The following is an 11,458-nucleotide window of genomic DNA, read 5'->3' as shown; positions in this document are numbered from 1 at the left end:
GGCATAAATGAGATGCGGTGATAGGGCTTAAAAGCAGACTGTGGAAACAAAGTTGGAGCAGAGGGAAGGAACTGTAGAGATCCTTTAAATTTATAGAACACTGTAATAGGGCTTTAACAGAATCTAGACGGGCTCGGGGACCCGCGGAGTTGGGGTGAGGAAGCAACCACTTCCTCTAGGCGCACTGAGGTGCCACGGTATCCAAATCCCACTGGAGGTAAAGCACTGTCCATTTAATCCTCACTTTATAAGGTAGGTTTTCTATCATGTCCGTTTTACAGATGGAAAAGGTAAGGCTATGAGGTTATACAATTTCTCTAGGGCATTTGACCCAATCAGGTTGCAAAGCTCGTGTTCTGTGATATTCTCTCTCTCTCTTCCTTGCCCTCCCGCCTCCCTTTTTTTCCCTGAGCATCTCCTGACCATCCAAGATGCAGGGGCTGTGGTGGGCATCACATCTGTTCCCATCCCATTGGCCAAAGCAGGTCACAGGGCCAAGCCAAAGGCAATGGGGCAGGAGAACACCCTCCGCGCTTAGGGGGTGAGGGGGAGGGAAATCTGCTGGACAATAGTGCCAGCTATCATGCCTGAACATAGGGTGAGGCCACTCCTGGGGGGTTAGACAACCTGCGTCTGAGTCCCAGCCTGGCTGCCGACTTGCTCTGCAGTCTTGAGGAAATCATTTCCCCTTTGTGAGCCTTAGTTTTCCCACTCATGCAATGGGGTTAATAATACCATAAGTGGCTGGCTAGTGTGACCGGGAAGGGGGGCTCCACGGCTGCCGGCAGTGAGGACGAGGACAACACACAGTGGTTCAGAAGGTGGTGACCCCAGTTTCCTCTCCACATCGCCCCCCACCCCGCCACCCCACACACACTGATTTAAATCCGGTTCGATCTGACCTGGGGTCCAGCTTGACCAGGTGCCAGGGGGTGGCAGCCGCCCCAGCCTCACTTCCACCACCATTCTCTGGACCCACGCCTGCTCGGACAACCTGTAGGAATGCTCTGGAGCCCCGCGGTAGCTTCCCGTCTCACGGTGGAGGGCGGGCCCGGGGGTGTCGAGATGGCCAGGGACAGCCAGGAAGGCTGTCCCGTAAACAGTCGGCCAAGCGTCATGTGCCGCCGCCAACGGGTGGCTTCCGATGCGGGGATTATGAGAAGAGAGAATACAATTTCCTGATAAAATAGAAGAGGCGATTAAGTTAATGAAGGATCATTTTGCTGGTTTGAAAACTATAATTAATGGGCATTAATTGTATATTTAGAAGTTTAGTGTGGTGTGGGCTCGGGAGCCGTTGTCAAACACAATGACACTGTGAGCGCTGCATAATGAAGATAGGGCCCAGATGGTCCTCAAAGCCCCTAACGAGAGCTTTGCGAGGGGCTGCTGTAATGATAAAAGATGCCACTTGCTGTTCTGCTCTTCCTTTAACGACATCCTTTCCGAGATGATGCTTATCATTTGTACTTTCATCTTCAGTTAAATAGCATATGGCCCCGGCTGATTAAAACCCCCTCCTGGTTTTAATCAGCAACTGGGGATCAGGTTTCTAATGGTGGCAGTGGTGGCCTTGCTGGTCCCGTGGTAAGTTTTTCAATCGCATCTAAGTCTGGAGAAAGAGCAGTGGGGGTGAGGGGCTTGGAGCTGACCTTGTCCATGGCGCGGCAGGTGGGAGAGCTGCTATGGCCCTTCTGGAGTGACCTGAGCCAGCAGCCAATTTCAGGGATGCCTCGGAGGTCAGGCTGGGTTGCCTCAAGTTATCTTTGGGGAACTAAGTTGGCTAGAGGCCAGGCATGGCCAACCTTGGCTTTGGCCAGGAGGCTGGGCTGTCAAATCCCCTCCCTATAGAAAGTTTAAAAGGTTGAGGGAAACTCTGCAGGGGCCATTCACCCAGGGAGGTGTGAAGAGACCAGAGCCACTGAAGAGGCTTGAACCATGGAATCAGACTGATGGTGTCTGAATCCCGGCTCCACCACCCAGGGCTGTGAGGCTTCCCCAGTCTGTGACTTACTTTTCTCATTGTAATTGGATGACTCCTGTTACTCTCTTATTATCCCCATTATACAGATGAGAAAACCGAGGCTCAGTCAAGGGATGAAAGCTGACTAATGTCAGGAAGGAGGGTGATGCTGTAACAAAGGGGGCACAGAAATGGGGTCCTGGGAAACTTCGATGAGGGTCTGCTTGATCTTCCCACCCCACCCCCCGTGAGCTCCTTAAGGACTGGGACCAAGTCTGTCCCATTCATGGTGGTGGACCCCATGCTATGCACCGGGCAGGTTCTAAGTCATTCCTCAATAGGTGTTTGGTGAAGGAATGAGTGATTCCAGGGAGGTGGCAGAGTGGACCACAGCTGGGGGTGTCTGACAGGTTCCTCCGTGTGTCCCAGCCCCCTCGCAGCTACCTGGGGCCACAGGCTGGTTCTGGTTGATGGACTGCCAGTGGAAGTGACCCGGGTGGAAGGATTTAAGAGCTTGTGCCCATCCCCCCAGTCCTCCCTGCCCCTAGAGCCTTGTATTGAGATGGCAGAGCTGCAAGAGCAAAGCAGTCTGGTTTGCTAAGATGACGTTGCAGGAAGAAAACGATCCTTGAAAGTCACCTGACTTGCTCTGGACTTTGCAAGAGGAAGAAAGTAATATGCGTTGTACAAAGCCACTGAGAGGTCAGGTTAGTGTGTTACTGCCAGGATAACCCAGCCTTATCCTAACTAATATGAGGTGGAGTTACTGAAAAGGAGTTGGGGACAGAGGGAGGGCTGCAGTCAGGGATCTGACTGGCATCTGCTCCTAGCTGGTCTGGCTGTGGGTCATCTGGTCAACCACGGCCCTGTGCTCACACCCTCTGGGCTGTGCCCTCCTCTCCATATGCTGGGCCTGGCAGGATGCTTCACGGGGTTTCTTCAGTGGAGGAGGGTCCCCAGGAGGAGGCTGAGGCAAATGGGCTTGGAGGGATTTGGAGGTGGTGGCCATCCCTTGCCTTGCCACCTTGCTTGGTGCAAGCCTTTAGGAGAGGCATGGGACCACTGTACTGGCATCTATAACTGCTAAGTGTCCCCGAGACGCTTGTGAACCAGAAAACTCAATAGCTGGGCTCTGGGCTCCCCGCATCTCTTCTCAATAGTAAATAATTTGCTCTCTTCACTGAGCACATTTAATTTATTGAAATGTCTAAACCAGTGGTGCTCAAGCTTTGTACAGCATGAGAACCCCCTGGAAGTCTTTTTTTAATTTTTATTTATTTATTTATTTATGGCTGTGTTGGGTCTTCGTTTCTGTGCGAGGGCTTTCTCCAGTTGCGGCAAGCGGGGGCCACTCTTCATCGCGGTGCGCGGGCCTCTCAACATCACGGCCTCTCTTGTTGTGGAGCACAGGCTCCAGACGCGCAGGCTCAGCAATTGTGGCTCACGGGCCCAGCCGCTCCGCGGCATGTGGGATCTTCCCAGACCAGGGCTCGAACCCGTGTCCCCTGCATTGGCAGGCAGACTCTCAACGACTGCGCCACCAGGGAAGCCCTGGAAGTCTTTTAAAAACACAGATTGTTGGCCTCAAACCCAGTTTCTGATTTAGTAAGTCTGAGGCGGGGCCTGAGAATTTGCATTTGTTGTTCCCAGCTGATGATGCTACTGCTGGTCCGGAGGCCACACTTTGAGAACCATTGGTCTGGGGCATCTATGGCCCCAGTTCTTGGAAGACCAGCCCCTCTCTCAGGGGTACCTTGCCCTGGCATTTGTGGTTTCCTATCCATCCTGGTCTCCATCATGTCCCCACACTGCCAGCCTTCCCTCCCACTGCTTCCAGGGGCTCTACCCCACCTAGATAACTAGGGAGGCCCAAGAAAGGTGAGCTTCCTGTGACAGGTCTTCCTCCTGACCTCTGGGGCTGGCTGGATATAGCTGTTCCCTTTGTCCCATGACACACAGCCCCTCAAATATTTGAAGGCAGCTGTATAATCAGGACTCTTTTGGTTACAAGTGACCAAATCCCAGATTAACCTGGTTTAGCCTAAAAAGGATTTATTGGCCTTTGAAAGATCCAAGAGGTATATCTAGGGCCTTCGGGCATGGCTGAATCCAGGGGCACCGTCAACGTCAGCGTTTATTCTCCTTCTCTCCTAGCTGCAAGGTGGAGGGTTAAGTGCTGAGTGTGTGTCAAGATGAAGAGATGAGAATAGGAGTGTCAGACGTTCCTGGTCCTGGCTGCCTCAGTCCCTGAATCTGGAAAATGGGACTGTCATGTTCAAGGAGCGTGAGTTGCAGGAGTCCCTGGGCTTTGATCCATTCCTCTGGGCTGTCTCTTGGGTGGGAAGATACCCAGGCAGAGACAACCCCGGAGGTGTGACCCATCCCAGGAACTCTCCATATGGTATCCTACCTGAGCGAGTCTCAGTTTCCACATCTGGACTTGTGCCCGCTAACAGTCTTCCAATGTTGGTGTGTGATGAGCCTGGAAGGGGCTGAAATTGTGTCTGGATATGTAGGGAATGGAAGAAACTGGATTTATATCCTTGGGCGTAGGGATTTGTATCCTCACTGTAGGGAGTGAGGTGCTTGAAGACACAGGTTCAGATGATAAAAGATGATCATGAAATGGCCATCTGTTGTCAGAATGACAGGAAAACCTCAACAACTTAAGCGAAAAGGGAGTTTATTGCCTTGTATTCAGGTACAGTTTGATCCAGGAGCTTAAGATCATCAGGACTCAGTGTCTGTCCACTTCTCCCTCCACTTGGGGGCTCCATTTCCTTAGTCCCTCTTGGGCAAACTTCCTAGCAGCTCCAGGCTTATATCTCTACCCCACCAAGTCCAGCTGGAAGAGCTGTCCTCTCTCCCAGTAGTCAATCCAATTGGAGCCCCAAGATTGCTTCTGCGCAGTTCTGATTGGCTGATATGCCCACCACAAAACCAATTGCCAGGGCCAGGAGAATACAAGGTCTAAGTCACGCACACAGCCCATGGCTGAGGCTGGAGCCAACACCTCCTGAAACAGTTGAGGGTGGAGGAAGGGTAGTTATCTTAAAGCAAAATTGGGATGCCCTGCCCAGGAGAAGGGGAAATGCATGCTGGGAGGCCCACCCAACCGATGTTGGGTGGAGCCAAATTATCAGCCTGCCCGAGGTCCCCTCCTCCATCCCTGCCTGTAGCCTCTACCCTTCTCTCTGCACTCACCCCCCAAATCCTAAAGGCCACCCAGTCCTAGACGCCCTGCGAGCCTTCTTCCCCCAGGCGAAAGGAAGGGGGCGGCCACCATATTCTCTCATTAGTCTCTCTGACATCTTTTGTCACCTATCAGGGGAACAAGCAAGTGCTTTGATCACAGCAAAAGGAGAAAGAGTATTTAAAACACCGCCTGTGAAGATTTGCTGAGCATAAGGTGGGAAAGGCAGTCGGTGGCAGTTTTCAAAGCAGAAACGTGATTTCCAGTCTTGCTTGTCTGAGGATTGTTAAGGAGGATTCACCCACAGCTTGGGTTATTAAATGGGCCAGGAACCCTGAGGTTGCGGAGAGAGGGGGGTCCCCAAGGGACTTGGTGGAAGGGAGTTTCTGGGAGGAAAGCGGCAGCCCAGCCTTTGATTCATCATGAATCACAGACCTTTAAGGCTGACTGGTCAGCTGGAGCAGAGCACTGGGCAGGAAGTCCAGAGAACTGGCCTCACCACTAGCCCTGCGTGGGACTCCAGACACGTCCCGTCCCCAGTCTGAGCCTCCATGTCCATTCTGTATCAGGGCCCCGACCAGAATTCAGAACTCCCTCCTTTTTCTCAGGACCCGCTGCCATATGGCATTTGCCAAATATGCCAATTTCTGCCATATCCACCATCACCTGGCCATTATTCACAAAGATTCCCTTTTCCTAACTTAAATGCATTTTATTTAATAAGGAACATTTATGTCACCAACATAAATGGGGAAAAAAATGAGACAGTATCAGGTCCATAAGGAAAAACAACGTCATTAGGTTCTAGCCAGACACTCTTGTCCACCGGAAGCAACAAGAGGAGAGCGGCCACCTCTTTGTTAAAAGCAGAGACGGGCAAGAGTTGGGGAAGTGTCAGGGAGCCTTTCTCCTGGCCATAATTAGAGGAAGAGAAAGAGGATTGATGTCTGACTCTGGGGTGCAGGTGGTTTAAAGGGTGGGGTCACTGGGCTGGCCGCACCTCCACTCTGGGAGAGACTGGTCTGGATGAGCCAGAGGGCCCTCCCAATGCTCCAGGTGTGCACCTGGCCGTCCAGGTGTGCCCCGCAGAGTGAGTGAGTTCATTGTGTTAGTTCTTGAGCGGGGGACAGCGGGAAGTTTTCTGCAGCCTGTCTCTCCCTTCCCCCCAACCCCCAGCTCCACAGCCCTGCAGCCCCTCCTGGCCCCAGGGCTCTGCTGCTGCTGTTTCTGAGGCATCTTCAGGGACCCAGGGACAGAGGTAAGGGACTCAGGTTGGCCTTGCTTCCTTCCCCACTTCCTACCTCGTCCATCCCAGCAATCTCCCCCTTTCTGCTTCTCTGCTTAAGCTTGGGTAGGGTCCTGGCCCAGCCTCTCAGAAGGAGATCTGCAGGGCACAGGGTCTGCCTCCCCCTCAAGGGGTGCTGTGGCATCATTCGATAATTATTTATTGAGTGCTTTCTCTCTGCTGGACACCAGAACAGGTTGTGTAATTTACCAGGCCGGTGCAAAATGAAAATGTGGGACCCTTTTTCAAAAAGTATTAAGATTTTCAGGTCCGTGACAGCAGAACATTAAATCTAGCGTGTGGCCCTTGTAGGCGTGGGGCCCCATGGGACTGCAGAGGTCACACGCCCATGATGCCGGCTCAGGCAGACACTCTTCTAGGTACCAAGGGCAGGGGCCTGGTGAGCTGGGCCCCAAAGGGACTCATACTCAAGGGGAAGAGGGACAATGAACAGATCCCAAGATGATTTTTCCTGGGGGTGTGAGTTGTTAAAGAGATAAATGGGAGGAGGCAGAAGAGCAGTGGGTAACCAGGGAGGGTCTCCCGAAGAGCCGCGAGAAGACCACCCCAAGCTGGTGGACCTGCAGGAGCAAAGGCCCGATACAGGAAAGACGTTGGTGTTTCTGAGGTTCAAGGGGGCCCACGGGGTGGAGGGGGAAGGGCAGAAATGGGACGAGGCAAGTGGTTTGGGGCCAGATGGGCCAGGTGTGTGAAGGAGGGGAGAAGATGGATCTCGTAACACTTGGTACCTGCGAATGTGATCTTCTTTGGAAATAGGGTCTTTGCGGATGTGATCAAATTAAGATGAGGCCATACTGGATTGGGATGAGCCCTAATCCAATGACTGGTGTCCTTAGAAGGAGAGGGAAATTTGGACACAGACACATACAGAGGAAGGTCATGTGAAGATGCAGGCGAAGACTGGAGTGATGTACCCACAAACCAAGGAATGGCAAGGATTGCCAGAAGCCACCAGAAGCCAGGAGAGAGGCGTGAAGCGGGTTCTTCGCCAGAACCTCAGAGGGAGCATGGCCCTGCTGACACCGTGATTTCAGACTTCTGGCCTCCAGAACTGTGAGACAATTAATTTCTGTTGTTTTAAGCACCCAGTTTGTGGTAATCTGTTACAGAATCCCTAGGAAACTAATACAACTTACCAGCAGAAAAACTGAGGCCCAATAAAGGGAGGAGCTGGCCCAGGGGCAGCCAATGCTCCCCCCCAAACTACCTGGATGGGAATCAGGGAGGGGTGGCTCCCAAAAGAGAATGACTAGATGCTGTTTCCAGAAGGAGCCAAGCAGGCAAGACCCAGAGACACCCAATGCACGATGCCCAGCTCCTTCCCTGGCCTCTCTGGCTCCTCCGGGACCTGGGGGACGCTCTGGAGAATTTTCTCACATCTGCAGACACCTGCAGCCTGACCATCACCCCAGAAAGTAGAAGAGGTTGGAAAAACAGCAGGGAAAAGCTGCTCTAGGGGTAGCTGCTCCCTAGGGAGCTGGCTAAACAAGGGCTGTGCGGTGGGATGAGGGGAGAATAATCAAGGCAGGTGATCCCAGGGAAAAGGGTCCAGGGTCCCAGTGGACCCCAAGCTAAATATGACAAAGCAATGAAAAAAAAAGTTTTCCTGAAATTTGTTGACTGAGTGATTCTATCCAGTGACTAAGGTGAGATGCCAAGTGCACCATTTTGAAAAATGGATGTTAAAAAAAATCAGGTGTATGCCTTCCTTTTGGAATGAGTGTTTTTATTCCTGAACACTTGGAACAGAAGAGCAAGCCCAGGGGTGGGAGGCAGGAGATCTGAGTTCAAGTCTTGGTTCTTCTACTCTAGTGCTCTGTGACCTTGAGGACATTTCCCATCAGCAAAATGACCCGACGGGGCCACCACAGTGGTTCTCAAATAGTGCTCCACGAAGCCCCAGGGGTACTACCGATGGGCCTAAGGTAGAGCTCCCAGACCTCACAGACTGAAAAGCTTGGCTTTGGTCTTTCTTCTGTGTTCAGTTTCTGTATCAAATTTCATTTGAAGAAGACTCTGTGGCTTAAAAAATGTTTGAAACTTGGACTGGATTAGCTCTGGAATTCCCTCCAACCCCAGTATTCCAAGATTCCCCATCAGAATGACAAACTCTGTTCCAACACACTTCATCCTGTTTAGAAGTTGTTGCAAACCATCCTTTCCACTGATTGTTTCCTGTAAACCGGCCTCTTGTTTATCTACAGGAACCATCTTCTGCTAGGACAGGATTTCTGCTCAGCACAATCTTCATGCTGGGGACCTGGTGGGCCCCGAGGGAGAGGAGAAGGCAAACGGGGGGGGGGGGGGGAGGGTGACCTTCTTTTGAGAGTCTAGGGGCTTGGCGTCCTGAAGTTGGGGAAGGTTCTCCTGGGGGAGCTGGCTGGGATGGACAGGCAGGATGACACAGGCTCTGAGGTCAGATCCCAGCTCTAGTTCTTACAAGCCATGGCCCCTTGGGCTGCTCATCTAACCTCTTGTCCTCAGTCTCCTTATCTGTCAAATGGGGATGGTAATAGTGCCTACCTCATAGGGCTGTTGTAAGGGTTATGTGAGATAGGTGTGTAAAGTGCTGAACCAAGGGCCTTGTGTGATAGAGTCTCTGTAGACAGGCATCAGTAGCCTCACTGGTAATGTTGACATGGAGGCTGCTCGGAGCCTCAGAGGGAATCCAGTGAAGGCGGGGGTGTTGGGCAGACTGGCATTGATCACCCCCCATCCTGGGCATCTCCTTTCTGGAACCTCTTCCAACAAGTTCCTGGACTCCACAGTTGTCTACAGACAATGTATCAGTTAGCTATTTCTACATAACAAACAGCCCCCAAAATTCAGTAGCTTAAAACAATTTATTATTTGGGTTCACGAATCACATGGTTGAGAGGTGGCTGATCTCGATTGAGTTCTCCCTCATGTCTGGGAGTCGGTTCTCTGTCAGCTACTCTTGGTTCTGCTCTATGAGTCTCTCATCCTCTGGTAGGAGACCATGGGCATGTTCTTCTCATGCTGATGGCAGAAGCTCAGGAGTGCAAGCAAAACACAGAAGGTCTCTTCAGGCCAAGGCTTGGAACTGGTACACTGTCCCTTCTGCCACATCATGTAGGCCAAAGCAAGTGTCCAGAACAACCAGGACTCAAGGACTAGGGAAATTGACGCTGCCTCTTTAGTGAGAGGAACTGCTGTGTCACAGGGCAAATGGCATGGTGACAGGGAGGGATAGAGAACTGGGGTCATCCCTGCAATTCACCACACACTTTATTTAAATGAGGCATCTGTAAGGATTATTCCTGAATGTCTACCTTTCATGATTTGTTCCTGGTGTGTAAGGAAAGTGTGGATTTGGAGTCCGAGCACCACAGTTGCTGGGTGGGTGTGAAGTATCTTGGTCTGCATCGTTCACTAGTCTGAGGCCTGAAGTTCAGGTAATCACATCCCCTGACTCCCACCCCCTCCCCATTGGCTTAGTGCTACAAGGCAGCACAGGCTAGGGGCAGAAGCCTTGGGTTCAAATTCCAGCCTTGACTGCTGCATTACTTGGTGCACAATAAATATTGATCTCATATTGGCTGCATCCATTCATTCTTTCAGAAAGTGCACAAATGCAATGGTACAGCTTAACAAATTATTAGAGAGCAAATACCCTTGTAACCATCGTCCAGGACTAAGAACAGAAATTCCCGTACTGCCGAGATGCTCTTTGCTGCCTCCTATCAACTGACCCTTTGTCCTCAGAAGTAATAGGCACTCTCTCAACTTTCATAGCAACTCTTTCTGCTTTTTTTTTTTTTTTTTTTCCTTTTGGGAGTTTTGCCATCTCAGTAAGCATCCCTAACCTCTATCATTTAGTTTCTCCTCTTGAACTTCGTTCAATGGAATCACACAGGCTATATTCCTTTGTGTCTGACTTCGTTCACTCAGTCTTGTTTGTGACATTCATCCACGTCCTTGTGTATAAGTGCAGTTTGTTTTCGTGGCTGTATAATATTCCAACATATGAATGTACCACCATCTACTTATCTGTTTGACTGTTAATGGAGATTTGGGTTGTTTCTAGCTGGGGAATATTTTGGGGAGTAGTCTTTCTCTGAAATTCTAGCTCGTGTCTTTTGGTGAAGATGGTGTCTATCTATCTATGGGGTATATTCTTTTTTTTAAAAAAATTAATTAATTTATTTATTTTTGGCTGTGTTGGGTCTTTGTTTCTGTGCGAGGGATTTCTCTAGTTGTGGCAAGCGGGGGCCACTCTTCATCGTGGTGCGCGGGCCTCTCACTATCGCGGCCTCTCTTGTTGCGGAGCACAGGCTCCAGACGTGCAGGCTCAGTAGTTGTGGCTCACGGGCCTAGTTGCTCCGCGGCATGTGGGATCTTCCCAGACCAGGGCTCGAACCCGTGTGCTCTGCATTGGCAGGCAGATTCTCAACCACTGCGCCACCGGGGAAGCCCTATGGGGTATATTCTTAAGAGTGGAATTGTGGGTCCTCAGGGAGCTGTTTATATTCAGCTTCAGTAGATGGCGCCAGATGGTTTTCCCCAGAGTTGTACCAATTTACACTCTAACAAGCATGGTAGACTTTTCTTTATCCTCTCACTCTCTCCCCTCTTCCTTCCTTCCATTTACTTTCTCATTCAACCCATGCTTTACCAACAGTCTCGAGACCGGGGGCCCAGGTATTTAATGGTAAAAAGAAGTCACGTTATGCCGCCCCTCCCTCTCCTCCAGTTCCGCAGGCAGATGGATGGGAAGCCCCCAGCACCATGTGGGTCCTCAAGAGATCGGAGGTGGGATCTGGAGAGAGGCGTGACACCCAAGGCCTCCCTCCTGGAAAGCCACGTGACAGGGCTTTTGTGGGTACCCACGCCCCCACCCCGATATTGGAGAAGGACCCTCCTCCCATATGGAGGGAGGCTTAGTCCAGCCCTCTCCCTCAGAAGCCAGCGGACCAAACGTCGGGCCACAGTGGGTGCGGTCCTGTTCCTGGAGGCTCTGCGCGCTGCTGCTGTT

This window comes from Balaenoptera borealis, assembly GCF_965194805.1.
Source record: "Balaenoptera borealis genome assembly, chromosome: 19".
NCBI lineage: Eukaryota > Metazoa > Chordata > Mammalia > Artiodactyla > Balaenopteridae > Balaenoptera > Balaenoptera borealis.
The sequence above is the reverse complement of the archived record's forward strand: the minus strand, read 5'-3'. Positions refer to the sequence as shown.